This window comes from Haliotis rufescens, unplaced genomic scaffold, assembly GCF_023055435.1.
Source record: "Haliotis rufescens isolate VD_foot unplaced genomic scaffold, xgHalRufe1.0.p SCAF_13, whole genome shotgun sequence".
NCBI lineage: Eukaryota > Metazoa > Mollusca > Gastropoda > Lepetellida > Haliotidae > Haliotis > Haliotis rufescens.
Genome location: NW_025963813.1, coordinates 30,274,034 through 30,298,681, shown reverse-complemented (window position 1 = coordinate 30,298,681; position 24,648 = coordinate 30,274,034). Strand labels below are relative to the sequence as shown.

Here is a 24,648-nt window from a genome sequence, read left to right as displayed (position 1 = left end):
TGAAGATCCGGGATAGAATAGGTCTTCAGCAACCCATGCTTGCTGTAAAAGGCGACTATGCTTGTCGTTTATAAGAGGCGACTAACGGGATCGGGTGGTCATCGTATCCCTATTGCGTGGATCGATGCTCATGACATCAATCGCTGGATTGTCTGGTCGAGACTCGATTATTTACAGACCGCCGTCAAACAGCTGGAATATACTGAGTGCGGCGTTAAACAACAAACAAACAAACTTATATTCATATGCATCTTCATTTTCAGCGCAATATAATAATCAAACTACAGTTAGAATAGCGCTTCGTTCTTATATTCAAACACGTAAGACACTCCACCTGGTCCACCTCGTCAGGCTACGTGCGGTCTAAGGCGGGCACCTGCTATCTTGTTCAATAGGTGACCGCTATAGGTCGATGGATTTGTCGAAGTGAGTATTATAGAACCTTCCATGGGTAACACTAGAATCTGGTAGATAGTCCAGTGATTGTCACACTGGTACACTGTGAATAACTTAGCAACTGGCTGAGTAAGTTAGATATTCATGTACTTGAATAGCATTGACTTATACTTGTGTCAATAGGTTCGTCCAGAAATTGAAGTATTACCTATCGTTGAAATACAAACACGGTATTTGATGTTTTAACGATAAGAACCGCGTCTAATTTTTTTAAACAGGTTCACGTGGGATTGTTTCCGTTAGACTCGATTATCCAGTCGCATTGAGTGAGTGAGTGAGTGAGGTTTTACGCCGCTTTTAGCAATATTCCAGCAATATCACGGCGGGGGACACTGGAAATGGGCTTCACACATGTGTACCCATGTCGGGAATCGAACCCGGGTCTTTGGCGTGACGAGCGAACGCTTTAACCACTACGCTACCCGACCGCCCCCAGTCGCATTTACACAGCAAATGGGGGCGTTTCAATCTGTGACTCACGGAAAGAGGACGCGTTGACCAGCACTGCAGAATTTCTAAAATTGATATCTTTCTCGTTGTGCTAATTGGATCCAGTAAAACAAGTCAAGGCTGCGATTCACTGTTATATTTCTCTCACGGTCAAAAAATAATACCAGAAGCAATGCCAAATTCATACAAATAATATTACACCAGGGAGTCTATAAGTATAGTCTCCCTGATTACATTAACACACGGGTTCAGACGAAATTGTAATTGTACACCATGAGTGAGTGAGTGAGTGAGTGAGTGAGTTGGGTTTAACGCCGCTTTTAACAGTATCCCAGTTATATCGCGGCGTGTCAGCTTAATGTGGGAGGGAAAGCCCGAAGTGATGCAGGTCTTAGACGTTCACCACTTCGGTAAAATCCGAGAGCACGGGTATGGTGCTGACAAACACAGAAACATAATCGGGGCGAACCGGGATTCGAACCCGGAATCATAAGTTCCTGGCGTGCCCGTGGGTGTACATCATGATGTCAATGCCGAGACCTCACACAGGGATAGACGGGAGTTAATTCAAAGACGAAACTACACACAACCCACAAAACTAGTCTGCCTGTGCCATCTGCAGAGAGAGCGAGTTACGATCGGTCGACTCCCACAGCAATATAACGGAGTAGGGACACCAGGAATTGGCATCACAAATGTATCCATGTGGCGAATCGAACACGAGTCCAAAGCGTGACTCGACGATCCAGCGCTTTAACCACGACGACACCTCACCGCCCCTTTTTTAATCTAAAAGCGTATATAGTGTTGTAATATCAAAAGACTTTAAATTAAAGAGCTTATATTTCTTTATTACAAAAAATAATACGCGTAAAACATGCCTTTTAAAAACATCTTTGAATGTTTATAGAACACATCATTGACAAGGTGAAATATCTTGGATTTTCCTCTTTTTTTTTTGCAAAGTAAGCGCTGGCGCAAGATTGCACCGACGTCGTGAGACTGTTTCAGAGTTATCTCCCCTTGTCGCTACTGTACAATTTTACGTGCACTTCTTGCACTTTGCCCAAACCAACAGATTGTTTTATCTCGAGGTGTTGGTTTTGTTATTATTCATGTGGTTGTCACGCAACGGTGTACCGAGAGACACTGGTCTTTGTCGTGTATGATAATAAGCAGCATGTGTACGTATGTCGTGATCTGGCGAGTGCGCTCGACTGTCTGGAGCACTAGGTGTACACCTTGTATTGACGACCACCTTGCGTGTATATTAATCACTTTGCCACCTTTGCATGAAAATAACGACCTTTTAACACTCTGACTTGCTATAGCGTGCATCTATGACATTTTTGTGATATGTTTCTATATGAGTTTAAATTTTGTTTTCTTAACAAACTATAGTAGTTTATACCCAAGATGAACATTGACTTGACAAGCCACAATAATGTCTTTGAGCTTGAATTTCTTTCTCACGCTTCAGCAATGATTTGCATTTTCTTTTATATCCGAATCTTAATGTATATGGAAAAGCCCCAGATAAGACATTCTTCTCTTAACAACCTCACACGACAGTTCATTAGATAATACATCAAACAAGATTACGTATTTACATATCAAAAGGTGATGCAGCGCAAATACAGAAAAGAACCCGTCAATCTATTATTAAAGAGTTCCTTCTGAATACATTAATCACATAGAGTTACATTTTAACAAATACAGTTGCATTATTTAAAATGTATAGCTTAAAGAAGAATATACTATATTATTTTTTAAGATAACTTCATAGTATCAACGTATACAGTAGTGTATAGTGAGTGAGTGAGTTGAGTTTAACGCCGCTTTGACAAGCATTTCAGTTATATCACGGCGTGTCACCTTTATGTGGGAGGAAAGCCCGAAGTGATGCAGTCTCAGAGGTTTACCACTTTGATGAAACCCACGAGCACGGATATGGCGCTGACATAATCGGTGCGAACAGGGCTCAACAGAAGCGTCGGTCCAGATTTGAAGTATAACATTGCAACTTTCCGTGCACTGTTACCATACGGGCGCAACCAAGATCACATGTGGGCAAAAGTTTGGCGGCGACTTTGGCACTGACCCCGTTCAAGTATAACTATTATACCCCTATATCCGGGTGCAATATCACTTAAACTCATTTCAGCCCGATTACACCGGGCCAGGGGAGAACAGGTCGCTATTGAGTAATACAGTCGTGGCATTGTTGTCAACGTCAGGCCTGATTAATCGGTCACTTAAAAATACTTCTGGGGACTCTTCGGCTCACGTACCGGGAACCACGTATGTAGTGGAACGAGACTATGGTTGTCAAAGAGAGTTGTAGTGGAGCTTTGTGTTGCACAAGTATTGACTCCTGTACTGCCGATGATGGTCTTTCTGACAGCCTATATTTTATACTTCCATTCTCACCCTTTCTTAGATCTAAAACAGCCTTCACTCATCCCCTTTTCAGCTCTGAAATTAAGTGAGTTGGGTATTACTCCCCTTGAACGGTAATCCAGTTATATCACGGCGTGTCAGCTTAATGTGGGAGGAAAGCCCGAAGTGAAACACGTCTAAAACCTGCATCACTTTGGGCTTTCCTCCCACATTAATTGATACTCACGGGTATGGTGCTGCGAAATATTATCAGGGCGCACCGGGATTCGAACACATGATTGTATGCTTCTGGCGTGCCCAAGGAACGCAACTCTGCACAACTAATTGCGTCCCCTTAGACGTTCACCACATGGGTGAAACCCACAAGCATGGTTTTGGTGCTGACAAAGCTCAAAACATAATCTGGGCGAACCTGGAGTCGAACCCACGATCACAGGGTTCTGACGTCCAAGGGACGCAACTCGTATGTAACAAAATCATCATGAATCTTCGTGTGCACGGATTTTTCTAAATATCAGTCTCTGAAGGAAGGCAAATTCGGGAAAATATTTTGTTCAAAATTGGGACAAAACTGCAGACTTGGACCGAATATTGGCCACAGAGCAGGTCTAGATAAATCCCTGATGGACAATACCCTTTTCAATATTCCTGTAACAGTAACCCACTGTCATTGAAAGAACAATCCAAAAGTTGGATGTCAGGTAACTGATGTAACAAAATAATTGGGAATTCATACTGATGTATGCTGCAGATTTGGGGCCGAATATCGGCCTCTGGGCAGGTCTATACAAATATCTGCTGAGCGTGAAACCTGCCCCTGCTATAAGGTTAACTGACGGATATCCTCTCGCCATGTGTGACAGACCAGCATGGCGGGCGTTATGTAAAGGTCAAACGCCAGGGGTCCGAGTGCTTTAACCTATCTAAACTATGGCCAACATTCATAGACCTAGTCAAGGTATATGTTTAAACTAATTGTTTTGACAACCGTATTAATACATTTCCGAGAACCCCGGGCTTAGCTGTGAGAACACCACGCGAGTCGACCCTGCGTGACGTCACCGTCGCAGAAGAATACATACGTTAGCCTTCGCGGGTTCGAATTCCGTTGGCGACACGTTTTTCGTCAAATTGTTTCATCGTCAAAGTTAATGATAGATAAAACGAACCTATGTCATTGCCAATTGGCGTTTTACGAGATAGGAAGATACCTGCAATACAATAGGCAAAGGTGGCAGACGGTTAAAATAGCAAATCAGTACGTTATTGCTCGGTCAGAGACAAAGGTGCCCTGGTTTAAAGAGCAGTTATGACCTGCCCCTGACACAAGGGTACACTGAGATGGATATCATGTCACACAGCTGATGGGCGTTATATAGATGTTTGAACCTGTTCCTGAGAAATACGCCCCCCCCCCCCCCCCCCCCCCCAAAAAAAAAAAAATAAATAAAAAAATAAATAACAAAATCATATATTAAAATCACAGTTACTTTCAATTAACTTGCGTACAGAAACGCATGCATTAAATGAAAAACTCGTATGTTTAAAAACAGCTCGCGTAAATACCCAATGAAGCTTTTTCAGCATGCGTACAATGGAGCTAATTTCCGAAACACAATTACGACCTAATTTACTTTCCCGAGTCAAGCCTTTGGTTAGAACCCTTATATAGATCTTAAACATTATAGTTTTTTTAAACTCTCAAAATGTTAGCTCATTTGGGGAAAAACCCAACAGAGTGATGAATAGATGAGTGACAAAATATTGGTTACCCAATGAAAAATATAATAACCTAATTAAAATAGAATCCCTAGAGTAAAAACTCAATTGCTCAAAAAGTTATCTGGAGCTCTGAAGTTGTATACCACAGGTTAGTATCCACCCCTGAGATATATCGATTGGGTACATTGACATGGACATCCGCACCTCACCTGTCACAGACCTGATGGGGGGTTATATAGATGTTATAACTTGTTCCTGAGCGATATAGGCAGAGCTTATTGACGTCACAGACTCAGTGGGCGTTATAGAGAAGTGCCCCTAAGATAGATAAGTAGGGTATAATAATGGATATCCAGATGTCACCTGTCACACAGGGGGCGTCATAGAGTAGGAAGTCATAACGTGTCTCCGATGAATTACAATGTCTGTAAGATGTTGACCGAACATGACGATTATAAGGCTTATCTCACACGCGACCTGTAAGTGGTAATTTACCTGACACTACTTTTACTTTTACATATTGACGAGGATATTAAGGAGTTGCAGGCTCACAGCCATAGTATCCTTGTATACCTGTCCCAAGGTCCAGTGCAGGGCTGTGTTGGACACGGAAATTGCATCCTGATGCATTATTATTATATTACCAGTTCAGTCGTGCAACATCGTTTGTCACCATTCACAGAGTGGACTACGAAATATATCAAATATGTGCAGCTCACTCTGGGAATGATGCGAAATATGTGTAACGACTGAACTGATAAATATTAAATCACAAAATATATCTCCCCGTGGGGATTCCGTGTTACAGTTGGATTAGAGGCCACTAAATGGATCGGGTGATCAGACTCGGTGACTTGGTTGATGGCGTGTCAGCGTGTCCTGACGGTGTTGGTCGTTGCTCATATTGTTTGTTGTTTAACGCTGCAAAATAATATTCTAATAAGAGCGCTCTATTTCTAAGTTTGAGAGCGCCCTGGGCGCTTATTACGTCGAATACAGTAAATTGAATCTAAGTTTTTTTGGTCATGAATATTTACGCTTGCATTCAATGGATAATAATAATTACCATGAGAAAATAGTACTCTATAATAACACATCTTCCTAACTGCCTAGAGTTTCATGGCGGTTATTCAGGACACACCATTGTTGGTCGGTTGGTCGGTTTGTTGTTTAACGCCGCACTCAGCAATATTCCAGCTACATGACGGCGGTCTGTAAATAATCGAGTCTGGACAACACAATCCAGTGATTGATATCATTAGCATCGATCCACGCAATTGGGATCCGATGACATGTATCAACGAGCCTGACCACCCGATCCCGTTAGTCGCTTCTTACGACTAGCATAGTCGCCTGAAGTCCCGACTCGAGGCCCCCGTCATACAGCTGGAAAATTGCTAAGTGTGGCATTAAACAAACACATACACCCAACTTGTATATGCATGCATGGCAGCCTCAAGTATATGTAAACTACTAGATGTTTTGGTCCCCTTTCAGTTGGCCATCTTAAAACGTTACGACCATCGTACGTCTACGCTAAAGGCAAACGCAGCGCTAAAAGGTTGATTGTGAAACGGATGGGTCTGTATTGCACCAATTATTCGTTTCGTGAAGATTCGAAAAGTTGTTTCTGTTTGAAAATTAAAAAATAAAGACATATGCCAATCAAAGCGAATGTAATTGAAAATTATCAGATGAAATATATTCAGATATTATATTAAAGCATGTATTACAGACAATATCAGTATATGTGGGCGTAAAGGGTTTGTTGTTAGGGACACCTGAGGTAGACCAGGCAGATTTTTTGGGGGTTGTTTTTTATTTGTTTGTGACTTAACTCCGCACTCGACAATATTCCAGCTATATGACCGCTGCCTGTAAATAATCGAGTCTGGACCAGACAATCCAGTGATTGATACCATGAGCAACGATCCACGCAATTGGACTACGATGACATGCATCAACCAAGTCAGAGAGCCTGACCACCCGATCCTGTTAGTCCTTTTTGCGATAAGCGCAATCTCCTCTTACGACAAGCAAGAGTTACTGAAGACCTATTCTGACCTGGATCTTCACAGGGTTGTGGGCGTAGAGGGTTCTAGTGAAAACATATTCAGCTATAGCTTGTTCGGGGGGCGCCGGACTATATAGCATGAAGTACTGACATTTCAAGAGGGGGCAGTATCTATATTCCGTATCGGTGAAAGAATATCACCACAGCAAATATTGCCTGTTTCTTAAACTTAATTCCCATATATTTGAATATCTACATGGTAAGGTCATACTAATGTATAACATGACCGACACCTTGTCACTTGATCACATTAGCTTACACAGCAAGTCTTTCGGGTTTCGGTATTATCGTTAGCAGCAGAAGCCGAGTCACAAGATCGCTTAAGTACAGTACACTACGGTTATAACGAACTAAAAGAGACCACTATTTTTAATTCGTTATAACCGTAGTTCGGTATAAGCATATGTACAACATCTATACAGAAAATGGACGGCACCAAGAAAGAGTTCGTTATATCCAACAGTTCGTAATAAGCGTGTTCGTTATAAACGTAGTTTACTGTATGTTCAAAATCGCTGCAACAAATCTAAGAGCAAAACAACTCCTGTTTGTTTCACCGTCTGGATTAACTGCGGATGAAAGCTCGTCCTTAATAGGCTCACGTTGACGAGAATAACACTTAACCTATAGATTATGAGATTATGAGACTATAGAAATGTAGGTTCCCTGTTAAAAGACAATGACGAGTAAGGTAATGAAGAAATGAAAAGCAAATATTAACGCAAATAACTGACAGTTTGATTGGTGCAACACATTACAACACCTAATCTTATTATTTTAGTGCTGTCCCCAGGTTTCGTGTGAGGATTCAAATTGTTCAGAAACATTGAGCGACTGAGCATGTATTTAAAAACCGTTCTTTAGCACATGTGACCAATGTCACGGCGACAGACAATAATGGGAATAGAACCAGACTCTTTGGTGTGACGAGCAAACGCCTTTACTACCAAAGTTACCCGGAGGATTTTGCGCCTCATTTTACAAAGCGGTGCTACGGTTCCAGGCGTAATTCGGTGTGCAGAGTTACGTCCCTTAGGCGTGCCAGGAACCTATGAAGCTCCGTATGAATCGCAGATTAACCCTGATTATGATTTTAGGTTTTTCAGCACGATTTCCGTGCTTTTGGGTTTCGCCAAACTGAGGGTTCCTCTCCCACATCATGCTAACACTCCGAGTTATAACTCAAATACTGACCAAAGCGGCGTTAAACTCACTCCTAGATAACTGAAACATTCTAAGTCAAGAACACTAACGCACCAGTCATATAAATTGTGAAAACGTAATGTTTTTTCTCAGATGAGGATAACATGAATAACTAGTGAGTATTTGATCACCTCTGAGGATCAGCATAGGTTGCTGGGGACCAGGTCTATCCCGGAATCCCCACGAAGAGTATTAACAGCGAACCACGACATAAAGACATTCCGACATGCCGAAATGAACGTTAAATTGTGAAGGGCCGGAGTTGAACACTCTGAATAAACTTCTTTGTATAGCTTCACCCAAATATGAATTAATCTTATGCCTTCAGCGTTGGAGTTTTAAAACCATCCACAAACAATTTAGAAACAGCAAGGGGGGTCGGAGTCAACATATTAATCTTTATTAAATCCTTCAAGGTTAAACCGCCTTTCACTGCTCCATTGAGCAATAAGGCGATTCAAAGAAGAAGCTAAACCGTGGACGAGTGTGTTAACCCACAGAAGACCTCACAGTGTATTATAGATAATGAACGTCGACAGTTGGAACACTGCCAATGTATTGCTCATACGTCAAGTACAAGGTCATTCATTGATAACGTGGTTGACACTTCCGGTAGTCGTCTCAACTCGCGCTTCATTTCGAGGGAAATGTTTCTTGTGAAAATCGTACGATTATTAAGCAATTTATTGGTGAAAAATTATCCTCGAATAAATAAATGTCGTGTCATTATCATACTTATATCGTGTTTGTTATTTCTATAGCAAATACGGTGGCCATTTATGTAGAGAAACAATTCCAGAGGTTTCTTCAAAAACTGACGCAGCAAAGTTCCTGCAAAGTTATGCAATTAAGAGTTATCTCCCTTTACTCACACGTCCTCTATTTGACTTTCAATACGACTTTCCATATTTTCAAACTATACAGAGAATATTCATTCTTTCCAGCTGTAAAGGCGGAAGTGTAGAAGTTACTTTATTCCATAGCATGTATTTCGCCATTTTGGTTTATTGAAATTTGAAACCACATAGAGTTACTGAAACGAAATATCCAAATCATGCGCATGAAACGTTAATGCTTAATTTTCCCGCATTAAGAGATACTTTAAAATCAGCTTTATGCAGCTAATTGCTGTATGTGACTGCCATTATCAAACCCTTAATGTAATAGGGGGCAGGGGTGGCCAGGGTCTAAGGGGACGCGATTCGCTGTGCAGAGTTGCGTCCCTTGGGCACACTAGAAACCTATGATTGTGGGTTCCAATCCCGGTTCGCCCCGATTATGTTTCTAGGTTTGTCAGCACCATACCCGTGCTCGTGGGTTTCACCGAAGTGGTAAACGTCGGAGACCTGCATCACTTCAGGCTTTCCTCCCACATTAAGCTAACTCGCCGTGATATAACTAGAATACTGTTAAAAGCGGCGTTAAACCCAACTCACTCACTCACTCACTCACTGTAATAATCCTATGTCGTTTTCCCCAAGGACTAATTTTCCGATTGACACGATCAATACAAGAGAAGAACTTTAATCTGGAAATCGTCATTAACAGCATAATATATTCCTCAGTTATCAAATAAAATATTTTTTTAATTTGGATATTTGTAATGGATGATGAACAATTGAAAACATCTTACATTACATGTAATATGGCTCAATTCCACATAATACATACCACACTGCTGATTGTTGTTTGGATGCTCAAAATGCTAGAAAAATATATTGGGAATTGCTGTTTTTCCATATTTTAAATTAACCAAGTCATACGGCTTTGAGTTGCATACAGCTCGGATCCCGCGAGATCTCTGACCAAAAGCTTGGGATTCACTACATTGCCACATTGCCACATTGCCACTGGAATCCAAGTTAATTTTCAGACGAAGAGTTTTGAAAAAGTGATCACATGGGAGAATTGCGGTCGTGCGGGACTCGGCCAACTGCTGACTTGCCAATTTAACGGAGTTGAATTTTCTACTCCATGGTGAAATATTAAAGACTGGTTTGAAAAGCTTGCTTGTTTGTTGTTTAACGCCACATTCCAGCTATATGACGGCGGTCTGTAAATAATCGAGTCTGGACCAGACAACTCAGTGATTGATATCATGAGCATCAAGCCACGCAATTGGGATACGTGCATCAACCAAGTCAGCGAGCCCGACCACCCGATCGCGTTAGTCGCCTCTTAAGGCAAGACCTATTCTAACCCGGATCTTCACGGGTCGGGTTGAAAAGCAATAAAGTGCTAAATGTTGTCCAAGTTTCTAATTCGCCAACGAAAATGACTTCCAATATGTATTATTATCGTACATCCATAAAGTATCGTGCGACGAAAAGTTTTATTTCGCAGCACCATGTAAACTGAACGAAAAAAATACTGACTCATATCAACGACATAATGCCATATGTATTAGGATTGTATGGTTATGTATAACTTGACAGATTTGATATGAAAATTTACTTGTTTTACTTGGCGAAAATAAATTTCCTGCTATGATGTCACAACACAGAGGAAAGGTCAACGTGTACAAAGAAGAAGGGACATAACTCCGCTATGCTTAAGTGTAAGCCATTGTAACTCCGTATCCGTCATGTCGTGGTGAGAATATTCTGTGGCTCACAATCCATTCTAGCATTTGTTTGTTCATGTGTAACAGAAATGTTCCCACACAACTATCAATATTGATACCCAGGGTTTCACTGAGACATCGATTCCGTTTCTAGGACATTGACTGATTGTCATACAAAATGTCCTGAAGATATATTTCAAATGTCCCATAGAAATCATGAAAATATCGTGTGGCCAGTAATCCTTTGCGAAATCACAGAAACCAGATATGCCTAGGTTTTCTCCCATTTATACGAAATCGGGACATCACAACATGTAGCCTATTTTCACAATACACCATGTTCACAGACAGAAGTGCGCAGGATGTTTATTTTTGTGCAAAAAGACCTCCCATTTTGTGGGACTTATTTTGGCTAATTGAGCCCTTATTTTTATTATTATTATTATTATCTGCATTTACATTATTATAACCAAATGCATCATTTTGCCAAGTGCAAAAACAATGTGATTATATATCATCTGAGTGCGTGGATCTGCCATTATTCTTTATTGCTGGCAGTTTTGATCATGTTGATGCTTTTTCCACATAATTATTTTTGTGCAAGAAAGTGCTGGCATGTCATACGAGATATTTTTAAATCGCTCTACCCTATGCAAATGGAGCAACTGTATTGAGAAAGACTCGTAATAAATATATATATTTTTTTAATACCAGCCTTGTATTATTTGCGGTAAATATAATTATGCAGCTTGCCAGCTTCACGCCTTGCACTGCTGCCACGCAGAAGCTCCGAGTTGTATATTCAAGCTGTATTTTTTCTTCCGCTTAATGTGCCAAACGATAAAATTTAATTCATTACCTCAGTAACATCATAACAATACATTTCTGAGGCATCACATGATGCTCTGCGTCACCTCAAATGCCTTATTTATTCTCCTACCCCGTCTGTCTGTTGTCACGGCAACACAGGCGTCATCCATTGTTCGATGACGTCGATACATTCCAAAGTGACGTCAGAAAGACGATATCTACATTCCACCTCTTTGAAGAGAGATGGTATCTTTAAATTATCACAAAACAAATATGTTCAATTTATTTCAGTGACAATCTCATTCAAAGCTCATTAAAACCGCTAAACAAAGCCGAGAACGAAAATCTGATTAAATGAGATTGTTTCAGCTGATAGGTGAAGTATAACTGCCAAATAAAAAATAAAAAGTAGCCCTGTCAAAGGAAAGCATATGTCATATGCACATTTTAGTATATGTGTAAAATATGACGTGTATCGTTCTTTCTCGATTTTCTGGACGTTGTTGATCTCCGTTGCTTGTAGACTGGTTTGATGTCCTTCGTTCCACAGCGAGGAGTGCAAGCGCTTTAGGGCAGGCAAACCAGTCTCGCTGCTTGAAACTTTCTTCTTTCAGAACGTACCAATACGACGTTTGTTAGCTCCCGGAACTTCACTTGTTCATTCCAGGATCAATTGATCGTCATATATCACGTTTGACTCGTGAAACGGTTTATAGATGGTTGCCTACGTAGAAAGGATACGAAACAAAACGTATAATTTTATAGCGTCTGTCCCATAAGCGCATACTGCTGACGAGACAAAAATGCAAAGCCTCAAATATTAACACAGTATCTTTTCTTTAGTATCAGCTTGCTGTCGTAATCGATCAAGCGTGTCCAGGAAATTGACGTGTTTAATGACTTATAAATAATATCGAGTCAGTATAGATTATGAATTATGATTAGGTCGGGTTATTTCGGGCGATTGTTTTCACGTAATCCTAAGCACCTATTATTCATTACAAGTTCTTGTAAGTAACTAATGTTAAAAAAATCTCCATATTCATAATCTTCATTATTCTCAATTGTGAATATGACATTGCTTGTAGTAATTAAATGGCACTTATCGATCTTGGAACAACATATGGTGCAGAACCCAGATTCAGAATTAATGGCTATCACATACTGTATTCAATCTACCGCTAATGATCCTTATATAATGTATAATTGTAGTTACAACTTGCCAATTGTTCCTCTTTCTATGACATTGATTAATGAGTTGTAGCCCAATGAGGATTTTTTTCTGGACAGCAAGTTAATTGTTGAGAACATTTATGGCATATTGTCAGCCATTAAAAAAATAGTCTTGTTTCTACTGGCTCTTTTCAAACCAGGGGTATATTTTTTACATTTTATTTTAAAAGTAGATTACAAATTTAGTAAACTTGAATCTAATATATGCATGACTTCTATTGGCCAAGCTACTTGCCACTCGAAGTGTGGAGAGAATGTGGCTTGGTTCCCTAATGAATCCCACTGACTGGGAGTAATGTATGTGCAAAAAGTAGGAATCCTGTGCATAGACGAAATTTGAATTGAAGAAATTGTATAAACATATAAAAACCTATTATACAGGCGGGTGGTTTATAAGAAACAAGAAAATTATTATAAGCAATTAAATGGTGATTTACACAGCTCCTTATGAAACTTAAAGATAAAATACGTTTGCTGTCAAATGACAGACAAGTTCTCACTTGTTTCTTGCCTTGGTAGGATTTCTTTTTAAAAAAAACAACCCATGAAACATATAACCCCTTTATTGATGATAAAATCAATATCCTCCACATCCTTAAAATTTTCAATTTGTCTCAGGACAATCTCATTCAAATCGGATCTTAGTTCTGGCTGCTGCTAAACAAAGATCTGAGGACATCCCATTACCTGTCACATCAGACCGACATTTCCGACCTTTAACTCTGACCGACCAATGGAATTACTGACAAGAAGTTGACATTAGCCAATCAGAATTTCAAAACTAGATTTGTTTTAGTTAATTACAACAATTGATGATTTCAAATTGTTAAAAAAACCATAATTCAACCAAATACATTTGTAAATGCTATCATCACTTAACTATTTCACAAATACAGCTAATGGCCTGATAAACATGAACTCATTGATTTGTTATGCACATAACCACATGTGTTTAAAAAATGAGACACAGTGTCTTCTCTTAGCTTGTCCTTGGAACAAATAGATTTCCGTGAGAAAGATTAGATTATGAAAAAATATATTGGAAATACCAGACTGTTGGGTCAGATTAAGATAAAGCTCTGTTTCTTATGATGCCTTAACATAAAGTCAGGTCAAGGTTACAAGAAAGTCTACCATTACAGGATTAGGGTAAACTAACATTAAGTCCCAGAAATAAAGTTATCTTATTTCAAATTATATCTACAAACAAATTAATAAAAATCGAAATGGAGCTCAGAACAATGCTTAATTTCAGAGCTGAGGCAATCTAGACTTGCCAAATCATACTAGATTTGAAATGGATTCCTTTTCTAATTTATTCTCTTGGGTCTGGGCGAGGCATAGGGAAGGTTGGTTGTTTATTATCAACTTTACACATTTACATTATTTGGGTTGAAGATATACTTGATTTGAAAATATATGTGGTATTTCTTTTAGAAAATATTTATGTGAGTGAGTGAGTTGGGTTTAACACCGCTTTTAACAATATCCCAGTTATATCACAGCGTGTCAGCTTAATGTGGGAGGAAAGCCCAAAGTGATGCAGGTCTCAGACGTTTACCACTTCGGTGAAACCCAAGAGCATGGGTATGGTACTGACAAACCTAGAAACATAATCGGGGCGAACCGGGATTCGAACCCACAATCATAGGTTTCTCTGCACAGTGAATCGGGGCACCTCAGACGACTGGGACACCTGTGCCCCATGTTCATGTAAACTTACATTAAAAATAATGAGAGGTGACTCTCCTCGCTCCCTAAACACTTCATGCCCAGGGCTTCAGATGCAGACAAGTTTTTAAGCCATTCAGAATTGACTCACGTTTTACCATTCACATCAGGTATTTGATCGTTTTCATAGGGTATTCAGTACGTTGTTATTCTCATGGATCCAATCTATTGGGTAACTTCAAACCAATCAATAGACATTTAATTAATCAATTCTGCTTAAATCACTATTTCAGGTCACTACTAATTTCCTTCTGGTCATGTTCTGGCCCAAATGTCAGAAAAAGTCGTGACAGTTATTCATGTCTCAGTTTCAGTACGCATGTAGCCCTTTTGTGCATTATAATAAATTTTGTCTGCATTCGGTCAGTTAAAAATATAGATATTGGGGTATGCAAGATGAAAACTATATTGGCTTTCTGAAATTTTTCATGTATATTTTTACATGTTGTACGCAAGCAAATCAAACTTTATTGGGTATTGGTGATTTCTTTCTGCGTAGTTTATGCAAAATATGCAGCTTAGCTGCATCTCTGGAAAGAAGCGGAAGAGACAGGTTTTGTCATGTTGATTAATGCACGGAAATCTGCACTGTAGGAAGGTTAATGTGCTCATATCATGCATACTACAATTGAAAACATTGTGTTATTAACTAATGCAATAGAAACATGCACCGATTGGCACTACAGGTCAGTGCCCCGTTCAACAAAGCGATCTTAGCGATAAGATGGTCGTAACTCTCATACTGTAACATAGGCTTACGACAGTCCTAGTGCTAAGGTGATTGTAGCTCCCATACTTTAATATAGGCTTACGACAGTCATAGCGCTAAGATGATCGTAACTCCCATACATTAACATAGGCCTATGACAGTCATTTTGCTAAGATGATCATAACTCCCATACTTAAACATAGGCTTACAACAGTCATTTCGCTAAGATGATCGTAACTCCCATACTGTAACACAGACTTACGACAATCCTAGCGCTAAAACTTTTACATACAACAGTTATATCGATATTTGTACAAATGTTTTTGGAGATTTTCTTCATCAATAAGGAAAGAGAAAGAAAAAATACAAACAATACAGACATATTACCAATTGTTTCATAAAACAAACATATTTTCAATAAAACAGAAATTCAGGGCAGGCTCATTCATAAAACAAGAGAAAATGTTAATCTGTCCTAAAGTGAATATGTCATTTTTTAAAGGGTGTCTGACCCCTCTGGACCCCTGGGAGTAATTACATATTATTTATTCCACAAGAACTGTATCATATTGCAGAAACCTCTAGACTATGAGCAGTCAGTGTTACATGCTCCAGTAGTCCATTGTGTTGTACTCTATGTGGGAGATATCAAGTCGTAACACCTCCCCCAGTTGATACACACAACCTCTTGTCTGCCCAGTAGATCGTAACAAATGTTTCCCTTTCCCAACAGAGGTAATGAAGCATGTACTGACGACCAAAGCAACATGAACTGGGAATAATGAGTTTATATTCACTCCGACAATGGCACTTGGTCATTTGTTAGTCACCTCATTGGCTGATTCCAAGGGTCTATACAGTTAGGGCTCGGACGGGTTACTCGGGTACTCGGGCTGGGTGGGTACTGAGTGGGACCCGGGGACCCACCAGACTACCCAGGCCCGTGGTTAGTCACGTGATATGTTGTTTCATGACAAAATTTCACTATAACTACATGGTTACACAAGTCCCTAATGTTCGCATTCCTTCTGACTTATATGTGTTGGTATAAAGATAAAACTTCAGTCAACTTCAGTGTATATGCATGACCAGATCGTTTAATACATGTATCCAAATACATTTTGTCAAGGCTACTGTCAAACTATTCCCAATCAGACATTTTGTACCTGTCTTTTGAAACCAACAGCGGGTACCCGGCTAGGGTTGGGTAATAAGGGTGTGGGTACCCGGGTAGTAAATCTGGACTTTCGATCTTGGAAAGTATGGTAGAATAAGTAAGGTATAACGTTGCTAATCTGGGCTTCCAGTGTGATCAATGAATAACATAAATATGAATAAATATACAAGTTTTAACATATATACAAACCAAAATATGTTGAAGAAAGGATATTTGCTGTTTTAGTCTTTTTATTTCTGCAAATTATAATCATGATATAGGTTACCGTGTCCGTAAAATAAGAGATTAAAATGTTTTAGCCTCAGAAAATATAACATGTTTCTGTGTAATATCAAATCAAGCAGCTGATTTATACTTTTTGTAAAAATTTTTTATAGAAGAACACTTAAAACTGATATTGATGATTTTTTGGCTTCAGGTCACATTGTGTTTGGAGAGGCTTTGAAGGCTTGGCCAAGCTTTTACAATTAACCTTCCCTGAATTTTGCAATAACTAAAAAGAGAGACATACTATACCTGATTGCAAGTGTTCTTAATTCAACATGTTTATCTTCTTGATGGTTCGCCCTGATTATGTTTCTAGGTTTGTCAGCACCATACCCATGCTCGTGGATTTCACCAAAGTGGTAAACGTCTGAGAACTGCATCACTTCGAGCTTTCCGCCCACATTAAGCTGACACACTGTCAAACAACTTGAATATTGTTAAACCCAACTCACTCACTCACCTTCTTATAAGTTGTTTTGTTTCTCTTAATTCAAAATCTATATATTTTCATAAATAAATAAACATGAACTAAAATCAGAAAACAATTTCTGGAATTAATCATTTTAATTTCAAGTTAATACTTTATACCTGACTACCTTTGGCCCGTGAAGATCCGGGGTTGAATAGGTCTTCAGCAACCTATGCTTGCTGTAGAAGGTGACTATGCTTGTTGTAAGTGGCAACTAATACCAATTGCATGGATCGAGGCTCATGATATAAATCACTGGATTGTCTGGTCCAGACTCGATTATTTACAGACCGCTGTCATATAGCTGGAAAATTGCTGAGTGCGGCGTTAAAAAACCAACCAATCAACCAACTTTATACCGGACTATCGCTGAGGAACCTCGCATGTCTAAACATGCCCTTTGTAATGTTTTAATATAAACACCCCTTTAAGTGTAATGTATTTGCCAGCAAATTGAGTATGTCAATAAACAGGTACACACCTTATCATATATCAACTGAAAAAATATTTGGTAAACTTCATACGTATTCATTAATCTAGAAACAAACTTCTTGCAATGTTTTTTATATACATCGTAAGCAGAGTATATTTGCCAGCAAATTGAGTATGCCAAGTAAAACACTGAGATGTAAACATATATGATTGATATAATATGGGCTAAGCTCCAGGCACACGCTTTTATACAGGTATTGATTAATTTTGCAAAAACACTTAATATTTTTATTCAATATATTCTTGAAGAGTAAATGTGCTCAAGATGAGCCTCAACTTATTTCGCTGTTTTGAATTTGCACATGGTAAATACAAAGTATTTTCAGTCATATCATTTAACTGATCTACCAATCAATATATTGAGTTCAACAATATCATATTTGAATATCTGATAAAAACCTTGAGTCATCATGATATTTTGTAAGGAAGGAATTAAGCTTCTCATAAATATTTGTGTTTTGTTGGCTGTGGAATAATGTTTCAAGGGAAATTTTGTCATAAATCCATACACAGTTTGTTTTGTTTATTTAAAAAAATATTTATTTCTAGTTTCAGCAATGTGTGTTTGCTTTTCACATCCTGTACATATTTTTTACATGATTAATAAAAAAACAACAACTGACAAATGATTTTATCTGATATTGCATGTAAGCTTCTTCCATGAAGGACATGAATGTTTTCTGATGCTGTCCTCTCGCAACTGATTCTTAGCATGATAATTTGCAAATTCAATAAATCTACCAAAACATACATTAATTTTACAATTTTTTCCCACTGCAGCTGTGTTTACCCCGACCGTATCACAATGGTTGCTCAGTATTTATTCTTCGCTAAAATTTAAGAAAACAAATGAAGACTTGTACTGTCATGCTTTCATAACATTTGGTGGGATTTTCAGTTAATTGATTAAAGTTTATAGCATCTATTAACATGTGATTAAATTGTTATCACTAAATCTTGACATTGAAAAAATGAAAATCGGTATATATGTTTGGTGTTTCATGCAATACATAATGATAATAATAATAATAATAATAATAATAATTAAAAATTAATAACCCTGTCAATGGATCAGCGTGCTCTTGATTTAAATTCTCAACTTCCTGGGAGTATATACATCCTCAAAGGTGATATAAGATTTTAACTGACCGACACCATTCTCACTGATGTCAACTTTTACACGACCTATCATATTTTAGCAATTTTCATCCTGTCCTTAACATATAGGACTCACATGAAATTGTCATGCATTTTATAATGCATTGCCATAGCAACATGATTCATAATTGCTTTCACTCCCGTCCACAGTTCTCTGTGGTTTCGTGGTAGAGTGTCTGCCCAGAGAGCAGAAGATCCGGGGTTCAAACCCTGACCGGGTCATACCAAAAGACGTTAAAAGATGGTACTTGTTGTTACCCTGCCTGCCTGGCATTAAGAGGCTAAAACAAGGCAATGTAGGCTCGGTCAGTGCACTGTGTCTGAGTGGGGTATTCATGTTAAACTGCAGCATGGTATCTCAGTGGGCTAGCACTATAAAATCAGCATTATTTCAGACTAGTACAAGCAGCCACACACACACACACACACACACACACACACGTACGCACACACACACGCGCGCACATACGCATGCATATAAATATATAAGTGCAATAATCTTGAAAGTGATGTTAAACCCCATTTCACCTCACCTTACCATCCTCAGTTAATATCTGTATTGACATACATCAAGATACAGTCGCACCCCCTTGTCTCAAACTTACCAGGATAAGTTTTAAATTATGCCTTTTTTATAATAAATATTTTATTTCTAAGTCCTTGTTAAAGTTTAGACCAGACACCCAGGTTTAACTTTTGGTACGATACAACCAGGAATCTGACACATCCAGTTCGATACATCCCTGTTTAAATAATTACAAGACGAGTATAAGGTATAAGATATAAGTATAAGACTAGACAATAGTAAAACTTTGCCGGGAATAGACTGAGTTTTATACAAGAGTTGGACTGAATTATGGAAGGTGATGTTTTTAAGGCTGTAAAGTTCCGACAGCAAGCTTTATGTTATCTTAATGATCATATTTTTTACCATAATTAAAACAGTTATTTTCAATTGCCAAATTTTTTAATATGAATAGCTAATGTTCATACAGAAAACAGAGAGAGCAACATGCAGTGTGTGTTGTGCAAGATTAATTCAAGGGGTGATAACTGTGTCATGATTGCCACATAGCTCGGTGAACCTGTGGTAGAGCGCCTGTCCATATCCATGCCCTCTTTCTACATGGCAACCATGGTGCTAGGACTATCAAATGCCCATGTTAAAGTATGGGAGCTGCGATCACCTTAACTTTAAGATCGCTTTGTAGAACGGGGCCAAGTAGTGATATTGATAGATTATTGACACATATTATACATATGCAACGTTTCAGGGCTGCTTCTTGCCCCTGAACCAGGTGAATCTATTGTATTTGTCTGTGTGTGTGTCTGTGTGTGTCTGTGTGTGTCTCTGTGTGTGTCTGTGTCAAATTCCCCCATCCTGTCATTCACCTGATGAAGGGGCTAGAAGTTACCCTGAAACATGTATGTATAATAAGTAAAAAAGTTGTCATCCATAATCCTCGTCATCTCTAAATCCAACTTCAAAATTATTTAAGAAATAAATAATGAGTGGTTATTGGTTTATCTTACAATAAAACACTGCAGGGAGAATAAACCCTGAGGGGAGCAAACCCGAGTGGTTTATTCTTCCTGCTGTGTTTTATTATACAATAAACAATGACCACAAGTAATTTATTTCTTATATGAGATATCAACATTATGTACAGCCTCTTAAGAATGTTGATAAAATGTACAAGCTTCATAAAAACTTTCCTGTTAGTTAAAAATGATGACTCCCTGAATAGAATCCGACCTTAGTAATGTCTGTCAAGTCCATTTTATGAACACAGGTTAAGTTTGGTATTTCCGGCATATCCTCACATCGATTATCTGTACCTTTTCTCCCAATACTGATTGTCAAATTTCTCCCAATTTTGAATGCAATTGTTTGGGCACTGAGTTTGATTTTGTTGGCCAGCTATATCTATGGCATGTATGGGGAACACCTCACTAGACACTTCCCTCTGAAAAATAACATCGTCCAATATACGGCAGCGTCAAGTTGCAAGCGCATGTTCGATTCTCCAGAAATGACGTCATGGTAGAACAATGTTTTATCGTGAAATAAACCACACTTTGTTCTTCATTGTTCTTTGCGATTTATGACGTAGCTGTCTTGTAATGGCATTAAAGACTATCTATACATACACCTGTCTGAAGTAAATGTTTCAAGGGTCTCTGTATTTCATTTTATGCTTGTGGTTGATTAACAAAAGCCAAAAACCAAACAACAATTAAATGAAGATTTCGTTTATTTTATTGCCTGCCTACTTTGCTTTAGATCAATGGAAGTGCGAAGTTTATGATCTTCATGCATATAAACCACTCAACTTTTGACAGGGATTTTAATGTTTTTGATTCACGCACGTGTAGATGAAGTATTGACAACTACCTCAGTATCCTCATCAAAACTGTTACTTTGAAAATAATGGAAAACAGTATTCTCATTTCAAAACCTAATTATTACAATTTTCTAAAACTACCAATCAGACAGCAGGCTTATAGCAGAGATAAGCAACAAAATGGTACCCAACACAAACAAGCACGACGCTAAACAGCTTTTAAACGCTGACCTCAAGAGGCCTAATGTAAATTTTACTGATCTTGAAATAAAGCCGATGGAATCCCTCACATCTCCCAGCCTATGGCAAATAATACCATTCACAGCTAGCCATAAGTTTACAAACAAATAACCAGTAATACACTACTCCGGGGTACTAGGTGATTAGACTACCCACTAAACCGTTTATTCTTAATGGAATTATATTGTGAAGGGTCAGGTTGCATGAAAAATATGTTGGTTTGTGAACCATGTCGGTGGACTTCAGAGAGTTTCACTGATGCAGCTCTAATCTTTTCCTGTGAGGCCTTGGCACATCCTGGTTCAGTGCGAGACCGTATATATACACTAAACCATTGTTGTAACCATTACTGCCTAGGGGAGATAACCAAGGTTGCCAAGGGAGATAATCCTTGTACCACAACAAAGCATGCTATGGGTGCAAAGCATGCCCTAAATTCTACTACTACTACTACTACTACTACTACTACTACTACTACTACCGATTTAGTCGTCGGAGTGAGTGAGTTTGATTTAACTTCACTTCATTCTTTTATCATGTAGTGTCAATGTGTAGTGGCCATAAAATTTCCGAGTCCCATAATTGGATTCGAACCATGAACATTCTGATCCGAGGTCGGATGCCTTGTCCACATGACTAGAGAGGTTAACCAATCACAAGCTGACAAGGTAAGGATGTCACCTTTAGAACCCCTCTCTATTATGCGGTATGTTTCCAGAAAGCGACAGGGTGTATAAAATATCCACACAATATAATGGCCATGACAGCGCTGCCTTATTTTTCTACATTTAGAACCCCTCTCTATTATGCAGTATGTTTCCAGAAAGCGACAGGGTGTATAAAATATCTACACAATATAATGGCCATGACAGTGCTGCCTTATTTTTCTATATTTGGAACCCCTCTCTATTAGAGACATGACACAAAAATAGCCATGGAATCAAACAAATTACACCGTAGTTTAACGATTTAAACTAGTGGCGACACTTACTGTCGTGGTGCATTCCTTACTTTTCGCAACATTTGATCTTACTACTCATCAGGCTCAAGGAACAATCTTTTCCAGCTATAAGCTAACTCATAACAGCCTTCTGATGTGTTTCACAGATTAATTCTTTCCCTATAGATATATCAAGGGCTCGTAAAATGCAGCCTCTTTGAATAAAGATCTGTTTCTCCCATTTAGAAGACTGATTTGACGCGACCTCCAATGGAGGTGACCTAAGATCTTCATGCTTAGAAATATCACATTAGAATAAATATCTAATTTGAAAGAGATTGAGCCCAATATAATCCCTTGTTTTTGATTGGTCAGCATGCCAGTCTATTGCAGGAACATCCTCAATTATCCAGTGTATTACATGTCTCCAGAAAACGACAGGGGTATAAAATATCCACACAATATAATGGCAATGACGGCGCTGCCTTATTTTTCTACATTTGGAACCCCTCTCTATTATGCGGTATGTTTCCAGAAAGGGACAGGGTTTAAAAATATCCACACAATATAATGGCCATGACAGCGCTGCCTTATTTTTCTACATTTGGAACCCCTCTCTATTATGCGGTATGTTTCCAGAAAGCGACAGGGTGTATCAAATATCCACACAATATAATGGCCATGACGGTGCTGCCTTATTTTACTACATTTAGAACCCCTCTCTATTATGTGGTATGTTTCCAGAAAGCGACAGGGTGTATAAAATATCTACACAATATAATGGCCATGACAGCGCTGCCTTATTTTTCTACATTTGGAACCCCTCTCTATTATGCGGTATGTTTCCAGAAAGCGACAGGGTGTATCAAATATCCACACAATATAATGGCCATGACGGCGCTGCCTTATTTTTCTACATTTAGAGCCCCTCTCTATTACCCAGTGTATGTCTCCAGAAAGCGACAGGGTGTATAAAATATCACACAATATAATGGCTATGACGGCAATATCACGGCGGGGGACACCAGAAATGGACTTCACACATTGTACCCATGTCGGGAATCGAACCCGGGTCTTCGGCGTGACGAGCGAACGCTTTTACCACTAGGCTACCTGACCGCCCCTCTTTCTGACAATGCACGCATGGCTTCTGACTTTTATAGGTTTGACTAAAGATAAAGCTTCATTCAACATCAGTGTATATGTGACCAGATCGTTTTAAAGTGTAGGTATCAAGCTGATAAGTGAGTTATAATCTGTGCAAATAGAAATGACTGGAGAGATGGTGACTTTAAGTTTTGAAAACAAACTTATGTAAAGCATTTTTTAAATCATAAACACACCATATATCTTGTATATCTATTTCGCTTTTCTTTTTGACGATTTATGGTATTTTCATTTTGAAAACAGTACAAACCAATGTTTAAGGAGCAGTTTTTAAATCATAAACACACCATATATCTTGTATATCTATTTTGCTTTGCTTTTTGAAGATTTATGGTATTTTCATTTTGAAAACAGTACATGCCAATGTCTATGGAGCAGTTTTTAAATCATAAACACACCATATATCTTGTCTATTTATTTCACTCTTCTTTTTGAGGATTTATGGTATTTTCATTTTGAAAACAGTACATACCAATGTTTAAGGAGCAGTTTTTAAATCATAAACACACCATATATCTTGTCTATTTATTTCACTTTTCTTTTTGAGGATTTATGGTATTTTCATTTTGAAAACAGTACAAACCAATGTTTAAGGAGCAGTTTTTAAATCATAAACACACCATATATCTTGTATATCTATTTCGCTTTTCTTTTTGACGATTTATGGTATTTTCATTTTGAAAACAGTACAAACCAATGTTTAAGGAGCAGTTTTTAAATCATAAACACACCATATATCTTGTATATCTATTTTGCTTTTCTTTTTGAAGATTTATAGTATTTTCATTTTGAAAACAGTACATGCCAATGTCTATGGAGCAGTTTTTAAATCATAAACACACCATATATCTTGTATATCTATTTCGCTTTTCTTTTTGACGATTTATGGTATTTTCATTTTGAAAACAGTACAAACCAATGTTTAAGGAGCAGTTTTTAAATCATAAACACACCATATATCTTGTATATCTATTTTGCTTTGCTTTTTGAAGATTTATGGTATTTTCATTTTGAAAACAGTACATGCCAATGTTTTAGGAGA

General features: G+C 38.4%; 1 protein-coding gene across 4 annotated transcripts in view; it reads right to left on the bottom strand.

Moving 5' to 3' along the window:
• Positions 1-24,648, bottom strand: part of LOC124117797 (rootletin-like) — a 121,910-nt gene that overhangs the window by 66,602 nt on the left and 30,660 nt on the right. The gene's annotated exons all lie outside the window — the stretch shown is intronic.